Source organism: Ovis aries, chromosome X (assembly GCF_016772045.2).
Source record: "Ovis aries strain OAR_USU_Benz2616 breed Rambouillet chromosome X, ARS-UI_Ramb_v3.0, whole genome shotgun sequence".
Classification (NCBI taxonomy): Eukaryota; Metazoa; Chordata; class Mammalia; order Artiodactyla; family Bovidae; genus Ovis; species Ovis aries.
Genome location: NC_056080.1, coordinates 23,458,954 through 23,466,970, shown reverse-complemented (window position 1 = coordinate 23,466,970; position 8,017 = coordinate 23,458,954). Strand labels below are relative to the sequence as shown.

General features: G+C 39.4%; 1 pseudogene; it reads left to right on the top strand.

Moving 5' to 3' along the window:
* The first annotated feature begins 6,001 nt into the window (after positions 1-6,001).
* On the top strand, positions 6,002-7,598 carry LOC121818250 (small ribosomal subunit protein eS21-like; annotated as a pseudogene).
* Positions 7,599-8,017: the final 419 nt, after the last annotated feature.

Here is an 8,017-nt window from a genome sequence, read left to right as displayed (position 1 = left end):
AGCTCCCTGGAAGCAGAGAATGTGTGTTCATCTCTGTGTCACTAAATATTGTATAAATATGTATAACGGTGATCTCTCTTTCACAAAGGAAATGTCATGCTGCATATATATGCCATTAAAATGATCAAAAGATATGCTAACCTTATTTACGGAGAAGGCAATGGCACCCCACTCCAGTACTCTTGCCTGGAAAATCCCATGGATGGAGGAGCCTGGTAGGCTGCAGTCCATGGGGTCGCTAAAAGTCTGGACACAACTGAGCAACTTCACTTTCACTTTTCACTTTCATGCATTGGAGAAGGAAATGGCAACCCACTCCAGTGTTCTTGCCTAGAGAATCCCAGGGATGGGGGAGCCTGGTGGGCTGCCGTCTATGGGGTCGCACAGAGTCGGACACAACTGAAGCGACTTAGCAGCAGCAGTAGCAGCAACCTTATTTACAATAGCCAAGATATGAAAATAACCTAAGTGTCCATCAACAGATGAGTGGATAAACAAAATGCAATATTATATATGAAGTGAAAGTGTGAGTTGCTCAGTCATGTTTGACTCTCTTCGACCTCATGGACAGTAGCCTGCCGGGTTCCTCCATCCATAGGATTCTCCAGGCAAGAATACTGGAGTGGGTTGCCATTTCCTTTTCCAGGGGATCTTCCTGACCCAGGGATCGAACCCAGGTCCCCCACATTGCAGGCAGACTCTTTATGGTCTGAGCCACCAGGGAAGAACCCTAAAAAGACGGAAATCCTGCCATTTGAAACACCATGGATGAACCCAGAGGGCATTATGCCAAGTGAAATAAGCCAGACATGAAAAGACAAATACTGCAGGATCTCACTCCCATGTCAAATCTAAAAAGAAAGAGTCAAACTCATTAAAACAGAATAGAATGGTGGTTGCCAGGGACTGGGCTGTGTACAAACTTTCAGTTACAAGATGAATAAGTTCTGGAAATCTAATATACAGCATGGTGACTACAGTTAATACTGTATGTGATACCTGAAATTTGTTAAAAGAGTAGATCTTAGTCATTCTCATAAAAAAAAAAAGGTAATTATGTGAGGTGACGGCAGGGTTAATTAACTTGATTGTAGTAATCATTTCACAACATATACACATATCAAATCATCACATTGTACCCTTTAAGTATATACAATTTTATTTGTCAATTAAACCTCAATAAAGCTGGGGAGAAAAACACATGCTAACAATGATCATCTTTGGGTGGTAGAATTATGAGCTATTTTTTCTTTATTTTTAAAATTTCTGTAATTAAGAACTTGTTCATCAAAGATATAATTAAAACAGTAAAAAGGCAAGCTACAAAATGGGAGAAAATATTTTTGCAACACACATAAAAGGAACTCTCACAAATCAATGAGGAAAAGAAAAACAAACCAATAGTAAAATGGGCTTAAACTTTTAAAAAGAACTGAAATGGCCAAAGAATGCATTTGTATGTGTATATATTTTTACATGTACACATACATACATTCTTTAATATGTATAGATGAAAATATGATTAAAGTCATTAGTAATTCAAGAAAATGCAAATTAAAGCCATAATAGCATATCACGAGTTCAGCAAAAAACATTAAGCCCTATAATACCAAGTGTTTCAAGGATGTTCAGGAACAAAAACTCTTGCACATTGCTGGTATCAGTATATGGGTTCGACTGCTTTGGAAAATAGTTTGACATTATCTAGTGGCATGGAAAACTGTGTGCTCTTTTACATCAAGATATATACATTATTCATAATTTCCCCAAACTAGAAATAACTGTCCATCAAGAGTAAAATGGATAAATAAATTGTGGTATAGTCATACAGTGGAATGTTACACAGCAGTGAAAAGCCACAAATCAGAGCTACATACAAGAACATGAGTGAGTCTAACAAACTCAACATTGAGTAGTAAGACACAGAAAAATGCATACAGTATGATTTCATCAAAATAAAGCTCCAAACTGGGCAAAACTATATTGTTCAGGAGTAGCATACACAGATAAAAACCACAGAGGAAATCAAGAAAGTCACTCCTCTGAAAAAGCAGTGTGACAGTTACATCTGATGGAGGGAGGTATGGGGTTACTAGTGGGAATGGACATTTGAGGGGTTTCTAGGATGTTGCAAATGTTTTCTCTGTGAAGGTGGTGACTAACATGGCTGTTAGCTTTATTTTAAAAGTATAAATATGAAAATATATGTAGAAAAGGATAGATTGCACATAACTTCTTTAAAATGCATTTTAAATAAAACTACAAAAGTTCCTGCATGCGTGTGTGCTAAGTCACTTCAGTCGTGTCCGACTCTTAGTGACCCCATGGACTGTAGCCCTCCAGGTTCCTCTGTCCATGATTCTCCAGGCAAGAGTACCAGAGTGGGTTGCCATTCCCTTCTCCAGGGGATCTTCCTGACCCAGGGATCGAACACACGTCTCCTGCATTGCTGGCGGATTCTTTACCACTGAGCCACCTGGAAAGCCCATTCAAACCCACTCCAGTGTTCTTGCCTGGAGAATCCCAGGGATGGCGGAGCCTGGTGGGCTGCCGTCTGTGGGGTCGCACAGAGTCAGACACGACTGAAGTGACTTAGCAGCAGCTCTTGTTTGACACAAACTTGGTCGCTTAAAATAACAGAAATCTGCTCACTCATATTTCTGGAGGCCAGAAGTCTGAAATTAGCACCATTATGCTAAAATCAAGGTATCAGCAGGACCACACTCCACCCCCCCACCCCCTGTGGCCTCTAGGAGAGAGTCAGTCCCTTGCATCTTTCAGGTTCTAGTGGCTGTCAGCATTCCTTGGCTTATGGCTTCGTAACTCCAGTCTCTGACTCTGTATGTGTCAAATCTCCCTCTACCTCTCTCATATAAGGACACTTGTGAAGCAAGTAGGGACCACCTAGATAATCCAGAATTATCTCCCATCCTAAAATGCATAACACAATTACATCTGCAAAGACTCTTTTTCCAAATAAGGTCATATTTATAAGTTCCAGGGATTAGGACCTGATATCTTTGTAGTGGGCTGAATGGCAGCCCCAAAGTCCAAATGTAAAATTCTATCCCACTCCTGATGACACTGTTTTGTTGCTCATTGCACCAAAAACAACTTAGCCAGTTTTCTTATGCTTGGTCCACAACTCATCAAAACTGTGCCCATGAACCATTTTCTGTGAATTTTGTTGTTGTTGTTTATAAATGTGTTTGTTCCACGAATTCTTAATGAGCAGCCTCCAAACATTCTTGATGGTGTGTCTCTATTGGAAAATAAATTAAGCATGCTCCTCTAAAATATGATGCTCATTTATAAATTATGATTGCCAATGTATCGGTGTATTATTATATTATCATACATATAAAAACAAAAGTTTGAAAGATATAGGGAAAATAAATGTAAATAGAACTACTACCATCTCCTTCCAACAACCAAATGAATCATCCTGTCAGTTCTCTGGGTTACTCATCCCACTACTCAAAACACTCTTATTGTGTATCCTTGCTCCCCAAAACTCCAAGGAGGCCTTTAAGGACTGCTGCTTAAGATGGGAAAGATGAATGAATACTGGGCCTCCCACTCTAACTTCACCCACTCAGTCAGCCCGGATCTCTGATACTCTGGGGGTTTTTGCACATGATTTCAATAGGAAGATTATCCTCCACCAAAAAAAAAATTTGCAAAAAAATAATAATAATAGGTCTGAAACCCACTTCTCTGGAGCATTTTCTTTTGGTGTGAGTCTCTGGGCGGCCTTTCATGCAGGTGGCGCATGACATCACTCGGCCCCAGCTGTTCCTTATTAACTCAGCCTCTCAGCGAAAGATACAGCCTTTTTACAACTTGACATTTTTTAAGGAGACAGCCCATTCTGCGAATCAACCAAACACATTAAATGCAGTTAAGACTGCCGCATTCCACAAATACAAATTTGACAAGAAAACCTTACGTCTTCACAGGCTCCACTGAAATATGGATTGATATGAAGTTCTGAAGGACACCAGGCTTGGCAGCAAAGCATCCCTGTTTTATCACCCTGAAAGAAATGCCTGCCAAGCCAACTGCACCTCCAGTGGGTCAAAACTCAAGAACCCCGAAGCCTATAACCCTCACTGAGGCCTCGACACCATCTCCAACATGAGCTGGCTTTGTAAATGTGTTCTTTGCCTGCTCATAATGCCTAATTAGGCCCTGACCATGAGGCTAAGAGGTGGCGAAGAAAAGCCAGGACGCCTGCAGGCTGCCACTTGAGTTCACAGCAAAATGACAGGCAGTGAGCGTGATCCAAGTAGAAGAATCTGACAGTCACACTTCAGTCTTTCAGCCGCATATTTTTTTTAACATGGGGAGGTTGTGGCATCAATAGTGTCATCCTCTAATAGAAAGGACAACTACATATAACGCATAATTGCCAGTCTAAATGACTTGTTATTTTGACTGCCTATTTTAAAATGTCTGTAATTGCCTCCAATGAGACTTGGAATAAATGATAAGTCAGCACAGGCAATCACTGGTGGAGACATAGCATGGCTTTGGAAAACTTAGTGCAAATTATTTTGTCATGTGTCAATTACCACCAATCCCTGATTATGATCACAGGGCGTCTGTCCTGCTTTACTGGGTGTTTCTTCCAACTGTGTCCCACTTAAGCAACAGAAGGAGTATCACATGCAGGTGTATAAAAGACAAGGCAGTCTATTTTCAAGGGCAATGAGCAGAAGCTGCCTGAGCCTGATAAATTAGTTTCACAGAATTTTAGCTCGTGCCAAATCCTGGCCCTTTCTGTAAAGCAAAAGTGAGGCAGAAGCACACCTCATCGAGAATTACTGCCATCTCTCTAAATGAACTTTTTCTTCCCCCCTCGTATGCTTGTTTGCCAAGACTTAAAATAACAAATCACTTTTTTATAACAAAATTTTCTCCCTGGAATAACAGGCTTCAGTGTGAGTACTGATAGAGCAATAGCTCCTCTAAATGACAGCAAAGGCTTGCAGCAGGGATGTGAGGCACATCTATTTCAGGGCTTCCATTAAAGAGAAAAGTGGTTAGGTAAGAAATGAAGTCATTTCCTGACTCATTGGGATGCCATGTTTAAACCACAGTTTTTTGCCTGAGGATACAGAGGTTAGAAAAATGTGACTGAGCCTAAGAGATGAATCATCCCTTGAAGATTCAGGAAAGCAACTGGTTACAGTCCCTCACACACTACTAGAACATATAAGATAGGGAAAGAGGCTTAGGGAGAGCCTTCTCCTTCTTACCACAGGAAAAAGAAGGTTCTCCTGCCTACATGCTTAAGGGCTTAGTCACTAAGTTGTCCAACTCCTTGCAACCCCATGGACTGTAGCCTGCCAGGATCCTCTGTCTATGGGCTTTCCCAGGCAAGAATATCAGAGTGGGTTGCCATTGGCAGGTGGATTCTTTACCACTGAGCCACATGGGAAGCCCCTCTCCCTCCTATACACTTCGTTAAAGCCAGTTCCTGAAATAATTTAAGTACGATTACATTTCTAAGTAGAAACATCAATATTTAGGCATTAAAAACATCAGGAAATAGGGGAGAAGATGGATTCAAAGTCTGTTAATTTTGCATATTTCTAAAATAAGTGAATCAAACGACTCCAAAAATCCACTTTTGAAGGATGAAACACAACAATTAAGGATTCCAAGAATTTATTTTACTAGAAAAAATTTTAATACTCAGTTTCACTAGTAATCAAAGACAAATTCTATAATTTTAAAATAATAGTGAGATACCATTTTCAACTCTCAAACAGTTGATAAAATAAAGGGGGGGTGGATATCACTCAGAGCAGATGAGAGACTGCAAATTGGCTCAATTTTCTGAAAGATGGTTGGGCAAGACTTATTAAAACCCTTTAAATGTTCACACTCCTTAATCCAGTAATTCTGCTTCTAGGAAACTTTTTTTCTCTTTTACTTTGAGATATAATTTACAACCTTCATATAATTAAGATATAATTTTAAACACTATTGCAAAATGATTACCAAAATGATGAAGGTGTTAATGTTAGTTAACACTTCCAGCAGGTCACACAATTACCATTTCCTCTCTGTAGTGAGAGCATTTAAAATCTACTTCCTTGGCAACTTTCAATTATATAATAGAGTATTGTGAACTATAATCATCATGCTGAACATTAGCTTCCCAAAACTTATTCAGCTTACAACTGGAAGCTTGTACCCTTTGACCAACACCTGTCCATTTCTTCCACCCCTCAGCTCCTCATAACCAGGGTAGAATATTCCATCAGTTTGATTTTTTAGACTCCACAAATAAGTTATATCACACACACAGTATCTGTCCTTCTCTGACTTACTTAGCATAATACATTCAAGATCCACCCATCTTGTTGCAAATGGCAGGACTTCCTTCTTTCTCATGGCTGAGTAGTATTCATGTGTGTGTGTCTGACATCTTCACTCATTCATCTAGGAGTTTACCTTAAAGCAATAATATGATATTTGGACAAAGATACATTCACAAAACTATACTTACAGCATTGTTTAGAGTGGAAAACTCAAATGTAACTTAAACGACCAGCAATAAGAGAATAATTATATTATTACAGAACACTAATATGATGCAGTGGTATACAATCAACTTGAACTATATTTAGGGATTATCTTTAATGAGTCATACCAATGAAAAAAGCAGTGTGGAGAACTATATATAAAGGAAGAAAAAATACGCAAAGGATTTCTTAATTGGGTATCACTCTGGAGACTGGACTAAAAAGATCTTCCCCGTTTTTAATATACCAGGACATTATTGATGTCATACTGGTGTCGTCACACACAGTGAACCTTTGAAACCCTGGTGATGTTTCTTGATGAACTTGAATCAATAAGTATCTACATAAACTTCTCAAAGAACAACAGAGTTGAGCTATCTACTGGCTGACCCTGCCTCCAGGGCTCTGGAAGCTCAGAGACAATAAGAAGAAGGTAGTGTTGGAAGAAGCCAGTCTGCAGACTGGCCAATAGATTATAGTACATAAAGTACATATATACCCTTTTTGAAATACTTTTACTGTACTCCAGTATTGCCATAGATGCCAAAACCTCACTTAATGGATGTTTGTTGAGTCTTGGCTGAATTCTTATGAAATATTAAATATTTAATGCATATGGGAAGAGGGATATCAGAGAAAGATATATAGAAACAAATCTGGAAAAAGAAGCAAACTGAGTGAAAAAGATCTAAGAAATGTAGTAGAAAAGAAAGAATAGGAAAAAAAAACAGAAAATAATGAATTATGACTTCCTCAAGACTATCCAATTAGAGCAAATTATTTTACTGATTAAAAAATTGCTTTTTGAGCTCAAGTTCCCTCAACATCCAAAACAACAATTTCATGGACCTGTACATGCCACAGAAATTCTCCTCCGGGAACCCCATCATCAGCACCAAGGACCATCCAGATGAATGTGGCCGAGGTTGACAAAGTGACAGTCAGGTTCAATGGCCAGTCTAAAACCTACTCTATCTACTGGGCCATTCACAGGATGGGTGAGTCAGAAGATCCATTCTCCACCTGGCCAAGGCCAAAGCCATCATCTCAAAGAACTTCTGACTGGAAAGGATCACAGATGTGGAATATCTGTTACAAATAAATAGTGAATTCTCCTCAAATTAAGTTAATATATCAAAATACAACTCTAGAAAGTTGTATTTCCTAACAGTGACTAAAATGTATAGGAGATTGGTTCAAGATGGCAGAGTAGCAGAATGTGCGCTCATCTCCTCCTGCAAGAACACCAAAATTACAACTAGCTGCTGAACAACCATTGACAGGAGGACACTGGAACCCACCAAAAAAAGATATCCCATGTCCAGATACAAAGGCGAAGCCACAAAGAGACACTGGAGGGGCACAAACACAATAAAATCAAATCCCATACCTGCTGAGTGGGTGACCCACAAACTGGATAGCAATAATACCAAAGAAGATCTCCCACTTTGTGAAGGTTCTGAGCCCCTCATCAGATTTCC